At 45.4% G+C, this 12451-nt stretch overlaps 1 protein-coding gene across 1 annotated transcript in view; it reads left to right on the top strand.

Annotated features, from left to right (window-relative positions):
* Positions 1 to 12451, top strand: part of LOC126484699 (whirlin-like) — a 157397-nt gene that overhangs the window by 10867 nt on the left and 134079 nt on the right. The window lies entirely within an intron of this gene.

The following is a 12451-nucleotide window of genomic DNA, read 5'->3' as shown; positions in this document are numbered from 1 at the left end:
AAGTCGCAATGGGTCTGCACAAATGCTCAGACCGTACTGACGGCACTTTCTTTCGAGGACACACATTTTTAGAGATCCATTGTGGGTACTTCGTTTGCACGAGCAGAAAATAAGCAGAGGTTCATTTACTCAGGACATCAATGGGGCTGTGCAGTCAAATGGCGGTGTGTTCACACTAGTCGAAACATCAATGCAATGCGTCACTCCTCCTGGTAGTGGCCTGTGAAAGAGAGGTTGCGGGAGACCGATTGTCTTAAAGTCGCACTGCAGTAACAGCATTAAGGAACCAACAATAGTAGCGGAGTTTCTTAATGGCGAAAGTCGAGATAAAGTATCGTATAAATATAAAAATTTACTTGTTCAGAAAAATAAATACTTACAAACATAACAAAAAAATGTTTAGGAGGCAGCAGATACTATTTTTTTACCTTATCCATTGTATCTTTGTTTCATTGTAGTTGCCAATTAACGACAAATCGCTCATTGCAACTGACTGTTTCACTGCTGAAACAATTTTTATTAAAAAATCTCCTGACCTATTTGGATTGTTATTTTGGAATGGTGTAGGCTTTCTCCACCTACAGTAAATCCTAAATAATTTTTCGCTTTCATGTACTGAGATTCTTTTGTGGGAGATCGTTGGAGAGAAAATTATTAAGTCCTCATGCAACTTTCGCAATATGTCACGAAGAGAATGCAAGTGGTAAAATAAGTATAAAACCCAACACTGTAACACGAGTCAGTGCGGCAAGATTAGATTACCTTCCAATGTCAGCAGACCCCTTCAACGATAAATTTTTCTTTCCCGAGAAACGTTGACGGTGACCTACCGTTCCCTTCCGTTTACAGTGTGTGAATTTTGCGATTTGAAATGTATTGTGGAACGTTTTAATGTTCCGTTCTGTTCTGTGACATCCTATCGATCTTTACAGTGTCATTGCATGTACGCTACACACGTTGCTGTGCCAGCGTGTGTAGAATTTTCAGCGTGGGGCACTTAAGATAGGTCAACTCCAAGAGCAGGCTGGGTAAAATAAAAGGCCCGGAAAAATAATTCGTACAACGAGAAAGGCAACCCAGCTTACACCTTCCGCACCTCGAGCAGGCTTGTCTATCTTAAGGTGTCCGAAATACGTGGGCGTTCAATAACTAATGCAACATATGTTTCTTCTCGGCCAGTTTCGGATGAAAAAATGCGGAATTTGTTGTGGGGAAGCGTGAAATATTCCCGCTTCAGTTCCTATAGTTTCATCAAATTCCGATAGGTGACGGCGCTGTTCATAGCTTTCAAAGCGGTGCCTGTAATGGAGACGCGTTCCAAGCAGAGAGTTGCCACTGAATTTCTTTTGGCGGAAATTCACAGGCGACTGCAGAATGTCTACGGAGGTCTGGCAGTGAACAAAAGCACTCTGAGTCGTTGGGCGAGGGCCTGACATAACTGCAACAACGTCGCACTAGACTATCTGATCTCTCGCGTACCAGCCGCCGCACACAGTGCAATACTGGAGCGTGCGGACACTCTCATTCGAGGTGATGGTAGGATCACAATCAAACATCTCGCTACAAAGCTGGACGTCTCTGTTGGTAGTGCTAACACAGTCGTCCACCCAAAGGTGTGTGTGTCCGCTGGTTTCCTCGCCGCCTAAGAGAAGAACATAAAGAGCAACGAAGGTCCGTCTCTGTAGAGTTGCTTGCATGTTACGAGGCTTATCATGATTGTTTCTTGTCGAGCATCGATACAGCCGACGAAACATGGGTTCATCTCTTCGAACCGAAAACAAACCCTCCCTCAAGGTGCAGCGATCAACTCTGAAGTGTATTGTGCTACCCTCAGAAAATTGTTCAGCGCGATCGTCTCCACAAAAATCCAAACGAACTTCTCCATCTCCATGACAAGGCAAGGCCTCACACAAGTCTGCACACCTGAGAGTAGCTCACAGAACTTCATTGGACTGTTCTTTCTCATGCACCGTACAGCCCGGGCCTCGCACCTTCCGATTTCCAACTGTTTGTCCCAATGAAGGATGCACTCCGTGGGAAGCAGTTCGTGGATGATGGGGAGGTTATTGATGCAGCGACACGTTGGCTCCGACGTCGACCAACAGAGTGGTAATGTGTGTAATGGTGTAATGGTGTGTAATGGTGTAAGGCTGTCGCAATGACCGGAGATTATGTTGAAAAGTAGGGTTTTGTAGCCCAATGAGTGGAGAATATTATGATGTGTTCGAATCCTAAATTAAACCAACCTGTTTTCAGAAAAAGAAAATGTTTTCCATTGCTTGTTGAACGCCCTTCGCATATTCCGAGCCAGTTTTATTTTGCCCGCCCTGCATATCCAGAACAATGTAGGTAAACACGTAACACAGGTATAGTTCGTGTGTTTACCTGTGCGCATGAAGTCCATCGTTCTGTTGTAGCGATGAGACAGTTTTTTCGTGAAGCTACTCAGAAACTGTGGTCTCGCGGTCGCGTTCTCGCTTCCCGAGCACGGGGTGCCGGGTTCGATTCCCGGTGGGGTCAGGGATTCCACCTGCCTCGAGACGACTGGGTGTTTGTGTTGTCCTCATCATTTCGTCATGAAGGTGGGGAGATTGGACTGAGCAAAGGTTGGGAATTTGTACGGGCGCTGATAACCGCGCAGTTGAGCGCCCCACGAACCAAACATCATCATCATATTCAGAAACTCACTCTCGCAGTTAGAACAAGTGGATACGGTTTTTCGTTATGGGGAATGGCGCTAAACTGTTAGAACAGCGTTCCGATAGTATGCTGAAAGCTATCCTGATCGTGCTGAATTCTCACAATCTGTTATTACAAACACCATAATAAGACTTCAAGATACTGAAAATGTGAAGACTAAACCACAGCAACGAATACGGACAGCCATTAATGAGATGCATCTAGAAGTTCAGGTCTGGTAACATGGTAACACACAATCCATATGTCTCCAAGGGGAAGCTTTAATGTGAAGAGCTCTAAGACAAAGGAGTGCTCTGCGAATACCACACTGCAACGTTTTTTGTTCTTCCCACATTCGCTCCATCAACAGCATCATACTAATGACTTTCAAAATCGGTTACAGTTCTCCTAATGGTAGCAACAAAAATTGCAAAGTGATTCGGCATTTCTGTGCAAGTTTTTGTTTATAGATGAATCATCGTTCGCAAACCATATGCAAACCCGTCTTCATAATACGCGTTATTGGTCATCTCAAGGAATAAGTGGTTAAACAACAACCTTGGGCTGTCAATGTTTGGTGCGTGCTTTTAAGGACTCGTATTATTGGTCTCTGTTTTACTGATGGTACTCTAAATATCCATAAAAGTGTCTACAACTCCTACTAGAAATACTGGTGAAGTAGTTGGAAGGCATCCCACTGAACATAAAGCAACCCGTGAGACAGCAACATGACAGCTGTCTCGCCCATTACGTACAGATAATTGCAGACACTGTTAACAGAACATTTACAGATTGTTGGATCGGTCGTTCGGGAAATATAAAACGGCATCCACTCTCACGAGACTTGACATCCCTAGACTGCAACACTAACCACTCCCAAAGACATCAAAACCCGTGTAGCATGAGTCTGTTGTGCTTCGACTCCAGATGAAATTCAACGTCCAGTATTGTCAATAAAGAACCGGTTTACAGAAAGTGTCAGTGCTCAAGATTACCATTTTATGATCTTCGTATCAGAGTCGTAATGATGATCAAACGAACTGTGCCTGAATTACATGTTTGCTTACATTTGGTACTGTATGCCAGCCATGTGTGGAACAGTGGTTTGCTTCACTGATATTTAGTTACTACACATTAGTAAGGGAAAATTTATGTAGTTCCGTTACAAACAAATCATTGACATAATTAGGCAGCTATAGACCCTAAAAATTACTTGTGCACGTTAGAAAATTGTAGATATTGTCTGTTATAGCTTGGCGAAAGTCGCAGCTCGATACATTTACTTATTGTGGACATACACAGTGAAACACCCAGAAGGGGAGGAAATGAAATGTAACTTCACAGGTTGAGAGGATGTGTGATGTTATTTCAGCGATTACAAAATCGAGTCAAATTTGCAAAGAACTTGGTAGTTAGTGTGAACCCTTTATCAGTACGACGTTTCACCTACTCTAGCCTGGATTTATGTACCGATTCAATTGAAAAGGTTGTCCTAAAGCCATCGTATCTGTCGTAACGGTCCCTTATTGTTAGAGGGCCCGCACAACCGACTCGCAAGATGGGTTGCCGGCCTCCTTTCAGGAGCGCGGAGAGAAACTTCGCCAGTGGGCAGAAACAATAACAGACTTTCCATATAAAAATGTAACTACTTCGCCAGACAACGTGTGACAGTGTTCCACCGATTGGAACTCATATGACTCATGTAACACTCCGCCGACCTGGTTTATTAAGCATGCCTAGACTGTCCGACCGGCAGTATATACCAACCGCTAGGAACAGCTCTGGCTAGTACTTACGCCGGCCCTAGCATTGTATTCACTCGCCGTAGCATTGTAGTAGCAAATTGTATTTTTTAGTGTGGATTTTGGTCAGTATTTTCTTCCATTGTTTTGTTTCATTATCTGGTTTGCCACAACAAGAGTTTTGAGGTATTTCTCTGTTTATTCTTGCGTTTAACACTCCAAGAAGGCGTTTTTCTTTAATTACAATTGTGTTCAAATTGACTGTCAGTTCTTTCCCGCCGACCGCAGAACACTACAGTATCCTCTCCTGGGGCAAGACAGCTCACAACTGTCGATATCCGGGATACTGGTACTGGGACAAAGTTGACATCCGAGGTGGACCCACACATGTTCTGTCGGCGACAGATCTGGAGTACTTGCTGGCCATTTGCGTGTTGAAAAATGGCACCCCCTATACTGCCACAAGAGAGGTAACACGTGAGAAGGCAGTACGTTCGTGGTATACCATTGTGCTGCCATATTTCCCTCAATCACTACCAGCCATGACCTGAAACCATACTCAATGGCTCCCCACACCAAAACACCTGGAGTAATTGAAGGAATGGAACTTCTCCCCAAGTCTTCACCATACTCATCGATGATGGTCAGTTATGGTAGTACAAAACCATAATTCTTCACTGAACACAATGTGACGCTGTTGATCAGCAACCATGCTTCCCGGTCACAGCACTAGTCCAAATGCAGCCGTTTGTGTTGAGGTGTTGACAGCATGGGACGATAATTCCTTAGTCCGGCTGCTGCAACCCCCCGACCAACGGTACAGTACGCCACGGAATGTTTCAGGGAGTCCATTACATGTTGTCGGACGGCACACTTAGATGTGAAGGGGCTACAATGTACTTGGTGCTCATTACAGCGATCCACCCTTGTCTTGGTCAGACATTGTCGATTGGAACCTTCCGACAAGTATGCCTGCTCTCATGTTCCCTCGCAGTCCAGCATTAGACCACTGTCATATTCGGATGCCCCCACAAATCTGGATATTGCACGAGTTCGTCAACCGATCAAATGGAGACTCTCAATGAGGCCTCTTTCAAATTCTGTTGGGTGCTCATAACGCTGTCTCACATGAGTGTGTGGCATGTGTATGTAATTAACAATGATCACTCAACATCTGATGCTGTTGACGCCTCTTATGTGCCCTACCAGGCCTGTGAACAAAACTAAACAAGAATAAGAGCAATGCACTATGGTGGGAGTTCTACCTGTTACACAGAATTGCAACCCTTATCATTTACATATCCACTGATGGTGTGTAAGCGTACGAAGTTACACGCTTTCTGGGTGCTTCAACTATTGCGTTAGGCAGTGTATTTGCGGTGGCACGCCTTAGCTGCCTCACCTCCTTTATATGTTTCTCTGTCGGCACGAGTATAATTTATGAGTTACAGTGTTGGTAGAGTATATAAGTTACTCGATTGGCGTGAGTATACTAAATAAGTTACCGTGCCAGTGCGAGCACAGTATGTAAGTTCAGCACATCTATAGTATGTAACTTATTGTGTCATGGATCGGGGCGAGTACTGTATGTAAATAAGGTAATGTGTGAGGATGTCACAGTATATGAGTCACTCTGTCATTGCGAGATATATTTATTGTGAAGTGGCAGCGATCGTGTTGTTGCTCTCCAGCCGTGTATTTTAGGAAAAAATAGCTCAGATTAAAATAAACAGTGGGTGTAAGATACAGCTGATAGCGTTCGTAAAAAAAAAAGATGATGATGTGATGTGGACTCCCGAAAACTTTGAGTGAGGACCGGAATGTATGAGGTATGGGAGAGGATGTTGGATGGAGAAGGACGAAGTATATCTTTGTGGGAAAGAACTGAGATTAGCTGCGGATATTAGGTATTAGTGGGATGCCAGCTGGGCAAGGAAACTGTAGATTTTGAGCGTGGCAGATAGGTTGTGTGATGGTTGAAAGGAGTAGATCTCAGGAATGAGTTCACATTCAGGGAGGGGAACGCGGTTGAAATTATATTTGTAAAGAGTATGAAGTTCCTGGAGATGGAGGGAAAGTAGGACATGTTGACAGAGGCGTGCCAGCAGGCCAGGGGTCTCAAGGATGTGGGAGGCTACACGGCGTTGAGACAATGCATGATAGGTGCAGGTGTTCCAAATATTGCAGAGAAATTTGATTGCACGATAAAGGAGACAGACACGGAAGGGCAGATGGATATGGAAGTCAAGTGGAATGCATGGTGATCTAGGTTTTGGCGGGAGTGATAGGAGAGAGGGGAGATGCACGTAACAATGGCATAGGTAACGAGATTTGTACGGGGATTTAGTCACCATGTTCGTCCTGGTAGTAATTTTAGTCTTCTGTGGGACTTCTTCTGGATAGTTAGTAAGTGGGGATTCCATCTTAGTTTTAGACTGACAATTATGGAAGGTATTTAGCGTTTTAGTTACGCTGACTGGACGGTTGTGGGCTGTGGGGTAGAGGTCTTTTGAATGAAAAGCCGAGGCAGTTTTTTTCTATGATCGTGGCGTGGTTTTTCAGAGACTGGTGGAGAAGTACACCGTGAAGTTGTGTGGGTGAAGTTGAAGGAGTCGTTGGAATAGTTGAAGGATAGGATGAGTGGCGAAGTAAGCAGTTCCATTAGCAATCAGAGCAGGTACAAAGGTACATGCGAGGGGTGTTTTGGGACAATGGCTGTGTTTATGGCTTAAATGAACAGTGATCGGATGGATTCTTGGCGGACTGCATTTGGATGGATAATACAGGACGGTGTGTTGTTTATCGACATTTAGTGAGAAAGCAGATATTTGGGTGGATGTATTTGGTTGGAAGTGCATACCAGTAGAGTTTGATGAGGAAAACGGAATACCATACATAATCATCAGCTTTCTCAATATCTAAGGAAAGAAAGAGGGAGGCCGGCACTCATTGCGACATTGGTGGTGGAGGTGGTAAAAATGGAGGAATTGGTCGCCCGTAGAGAAATTGGGATGGAAGCCACATTTGGTGATATTGAAATGGAAGTCATCTTTATAGATAAATTGGATATGGATGTATCCAAGAAACTTACTGACGACTAAGATAAGGCTAATGTGTCGGAAGGAAGAGATGTTGTTGGTTGGTTCACTGTGTTTGAGGAAGAGAAGGACTTTTCAGATCTCCTCGGCTCAAGATATAATTCGGTATGTAGGATGTGAGATAATAAGGATTTACAGAGAGGCTAATGTTCGTTCCTTAATGTGGCGGTGTGTAATGGAATCATGGCTAGGTCTGTGTGGTGATTTTTTGTAACTGTTGCTTTAATATAGTGTGCTGTGATCGTTGCAGTCCAAGTACTGGAAGTTGGGAGCGAGCTGAGTGCCTTGGTGCCAGTGTGTTCGTGGACATAAGGGGTCATGGGGCGTTTGAAATTGGTTGTCAAGGTTGGGGAAAGTGTCTCGTAGGTAGGATACGAAAAGTTGGCTTTCATCAGGTCATCAGTTGCTGTGGAGGAGTGCGCCGGTGCGAGTGCAGTCGATAAGTTGCTGTGTCAGTATTTGAATGGTGCATGAGCTACTATGTCAGCGTGAGAACAGTATACATGGAGTAACGAAAAGGTAAGACCAACCTTTCCTCACATGTAGAGGGAAAAGCATGTTCCATGGACATGTAAATGGAAAAGTTTCATTTCCGTATTAGCACTCTCCAGACAGTTATGTGGTCAACTTCACCTGTTGCAGCTAAAGAAGTTCCAGTTGAGATGTCCTCGTCCTTCCTGGCCTCCTCCTCCCCGCCCCCCTCCCCCATCGTGAGTTGGAGTCTTAAACGTCCCATGTTCCCTAAGAAGACGATCATTTGCCTCTAACGTTCTCCTGTCGGGTCACCGTCGTCCTGGAAATCTTTCCCCATACAAACGACGATCACCTCGGCTATTAGCATCTGCTGATCCGTACAGCAAATGCGGATCTGGCAACTCCACATTTGAGTACACTTCCATTGCACTGTGGCGAAAATCAAGTCCGTGATGAACAGTAAACAACTGATGCTACATGCCTGATTCTAGTAGAGCAAAGAAGTTAGTCTATTAAGTATCACCTCAGTCGTATGATTCGTGATTTCCTGTTAGAAAGTTCACAGTTGGTAGTAACTGAGGGAAAGTCATCGAATAAAACGGAAGTAATATCTGGCGTTCCCAAAGGAAGCGTTACAGGCCCTCTGCCGTTCCTGATCTACATAAGTGACATAGGAAACAATTCGAGCAGCCTTTTAGATCGTTTGCAGATGATGCAGTTATTTATCGCCTTGTAAAGTCATCAGATGATCAAAACGAATTGCAAAATGATTTAGACGCGACGTGTGTATGGTGCGAAAGTGGAAATTGACTCTAAATAATGAAAAGTGTGAAGTCATCCATATGAGTACTAAAAGAAATCCGCTACACGATAAATGGCACAAATCTGAAGGCTGTAAATTCAGCTAAGTATTAATGATTACAGTTTCAAATAATGTAAACTGCGACGATCAAATAGATAATGTTGTAGGTAAAGCAAACCAAAGACTGTAATTTAATGGCAGACCACTTAGAAAATGCAACAGACTGCTTACACCACGCTCGTCCACCCTCTGCTGGAGTATTGCTGTGCGTTGTGGGATTCCAATCAGATGTGACTGACGGGGACTTCGAAAAATTCAAAGAAGGGCGGCTCGTTTTGTATTATCGAGGAACAGTGGAGAGAGTGCCACGGTCATGGTGCGTGAATTGCGGTGGCAATCATTAAAACAGAGCCGTTTCTCGTTGCGGGTGGATCTTCTCGAAATTTCAATCACTAACTGTCCCCTTCGAGTGCGAAAATATTCTGTTGGAGCCCACATACATAGGGAGAAACGATCATCATGATAAAATAAGAGTAATCAGAGTTCGCACGGTAAGATTTAAGTTGTCGCTTTTCCCGCGCACCAATAGAGGGCGGAATGGTAGAGAAATAACTTGGAGGTGGTTCAATGAATCCTCTGCCAGCCACATAATTGTGAATTGGAGAGTAATCATGTAGATGCAGATATCAACACAAGCAATGAAGGGAGTCCCTTGTCTACATTAACTACGTTCAGTTGGAACAACTAATCCTGGTAGTGAACCTACGAAATACAACTTACTGCTTACTCTAACAAAACGTAAGCCAGAGGGTATTTTGAACATTTCATGTAATGCTGGTGCAATCTGCTTCTGTCTGTTTCCCATGATCAATGGTTGTGAGGAAAAGTAGAAAATGAGCTCTAAGAAGGAAATAAAGCGTATCCAGATTTATGACCATGTAACACACTTTGTTCATCTGTGTGTGAGGAATGTTCCCTGAAACTTTGGCCGTAGCTTTTTGTTACTCCCTCGACGCTTATACAGTGATGAGCCAAAATATTATGAGCGCCTGCTTAATAGCTTGTCTGTCAGTCTTTGGAATTAAGTCATCACTAAGTGTGCGTATTAGTGGTGCGACAGTTTTTTGATAGGTGCTCGGAGGTATCTGTGTAACACACAGGTCAGGGAATTGGCACAAATAACGGGCCGCTGATTTGCGTACGCGGTGATGACGCCTAATAGCGACCCACATGGGCTCCATAGGAGCGGGCGAATTTGGTCGCCGAGACAACACCGTGAGTTCTCTATAATGCTCCTCAAACCGCTGTAACACGAGTCTCGCTCCGAAACACAGACATTTATGTTGCTGAAAGATGACATCGTCTGCGGGGATGACATCAAGCATGAAGGGATCCAGGTCGTTCGCAGCTGTCAGCGTGTCTTCGATTACTACCACAGGTCCCACGCAAGCGCAATAGAACGTCTCACATACACTGATGCTCATAAATTAAGGATAATTGCAGAATGTGGTGCCACACAACGTGGCACTACACAAAGCTGGCGCTAGTAGTATACGCACATAGGGAACACACACGACACAGATCTGTAAGGCCACGGTATTGGCGATAAGTTGAGGAAACCGTCCCGAAACACATGTGCTGCAAAACGCCACTGTTTCTTGTGCAAGTACCCCAGCATCAATATGGGATATGACCACCATGCACACGTCCACAGGCCGCACAACGGGTTAGCATACTCTGCATCAAGTGGTCGAGTAGCTGCTGGGCTATAGTCTCCCATTCCTGCACCAGTGCCTGTCGGAGCTCCTGAAGTGCTGTAGTGGTTTGAAGACGTACAGCGATACGTCGACCCAGAGCATCCCAGATCTGCTCGATGGGGTTTAGGTATGGAAAACAGGCAGGCCACTCCCTTGGCCTGATATCTTCTGTTTCAAGGTACTCCTCCACGATGGCAGCTCAGTAAGGCCGTGCGTTATCATCCATCAGGAGGAAGGTGGGACCCACTGCACCCCTGAAAAGGCGGACTTACTGGTGCGAAATGATGTCCCGATACACCTGAACCGTTACAATTCCTCTGTCAAAGACATGCAGGGGTGTACGTGCACCAATCATAATCCCACCCAACACCATCAAACCACAACCTCCATACTGGTCCCTTTCAAGGACATTAAGGGGTTGGTGTCTGGTTCCTGGTTCATGCCACATGAAAAACCAGGCGAGAATCACTGTTCACACTCACTATATCTGGACCTGTCCGTCAACATGACCTGGGACCACTGTTCCAATGAACATGTACTGTGTTCTTGACACCAGGCTTTACGGGCTCTCCTGTGACCAGGGGTCAGTGGGATGCACCTTGCAAGTCTCTGGGCGAATAAACCGTGTCTCTTCAGTTGTCTGTAGACTGCGTGTCTGGAGACAACTGTTCCAGTGGCTGCGGTTAGGTCCTGAGATAGGCTAGCTGCAGTACTCCGTGGCCGTCTGCGGGCACTGATGGTAAGATATCGGTCTTCTTGTGGTGCTGTACACCGTGGACGTCCCGTACTGTAGCGCCTGGACACGTTCCCTGTCTGCTAGAATTGTTGCCATAATCTTGAGATCACACTTTGTGGCACACGGAGGGCCCGTGCTACGACCTGCTGTGTTTGACCAGCCTCCAGTCATCCTAGTATTCTGCCCTTGATAACGTCATCAATGTGTGTCCTTTGAGCCATTTTAAACACGCATTCACTATTAGCAACTCAGAAAACTTCTGCACAATTACTCGCTGCACCGTACTCTGACATGCACCAACACACTTCTGCGCATATGGACTGCTGCCAGCGCCACCGTGCGACGACCGCAGGTCCAATGCACCGCATGGTCATACCCCGAAGTGATTTAAACCCGCAAATCGCCCACCAGAGCGTTGTTTCACCATGTATCAGCATTATCCTTTATTTATGAGCATGAGTGTAGTATAATAATACTCCCACCAGCCTGTGTCCGTGGCGTTGTACTTTTCTAGCCGCCATTCACCGCGATGACGGTGCTTGTGGAGATGACCATCAACCTATAGCAACAAAAATGTGGTTCATCCGAAGAGCCCACTCGTTTCCATTAATCGACGGTCGAATCCCAATAGTCACGTGCCTACTGCAATCGTAATTGACGATGTTGCTGGATCAAATGTGAACACGTGTGGGTGATCTTCTGCGGGGCTCTATGTTTAACAATGTATGATGAACATTGTGCTCCGAAACACTTGTGCATGCACCAGCGTTGTGCTCTTTCGGCAGAGATACCACAGATCACCATCTATCCCACTTTACAGAGCAGACAAGCCGCCGAATCTCAAGTTCAGTGCAGTGTCGTGAAAGTCCAGTCATTTAGTGTCTAGTGTTAGTTTCACTGTCCTTCTACCTTTTTCCGTAGATGCTCACGACAGTAGCACGTGAGCATTCGACCATCCTCGCCGTTTTCGAGACACTCGTTCAAAATCTCGGCGTATTAATAATCCGCCCTTTGTCAAAGGCGCTTGTCTGAATGGATTTCCCACATTGGAGCCCATATCCCCGTCCGCGACTGCTCCGCTTACATACTTTCGTTACCACATGACGTTCCCGCAACTCCATCAGGCGGCATCGAACGTCGCGGTGGGCTGTGGTAGTAATGTT

Source organism: Schistocerca serialis, chromosome 6, assembly GCF_023864345.2.
Source record: "Schistocerca serialis cubense isolate TAMUIC-IGC-003099 chromosome 6, iqSchSeri2.2, whole genome shotgun sequence".
NCBI lineage: Eukaryota > Metazoa > Arthropoda > Insecta > Orthoptera > Acrididae > Schistocerca > Schistocerca serialis.
The sequence above is the reverse complement of the archived record's forward strand: the minus strand, read 5'-3'. Positions and strand labels throughout refer to the sequence as shown.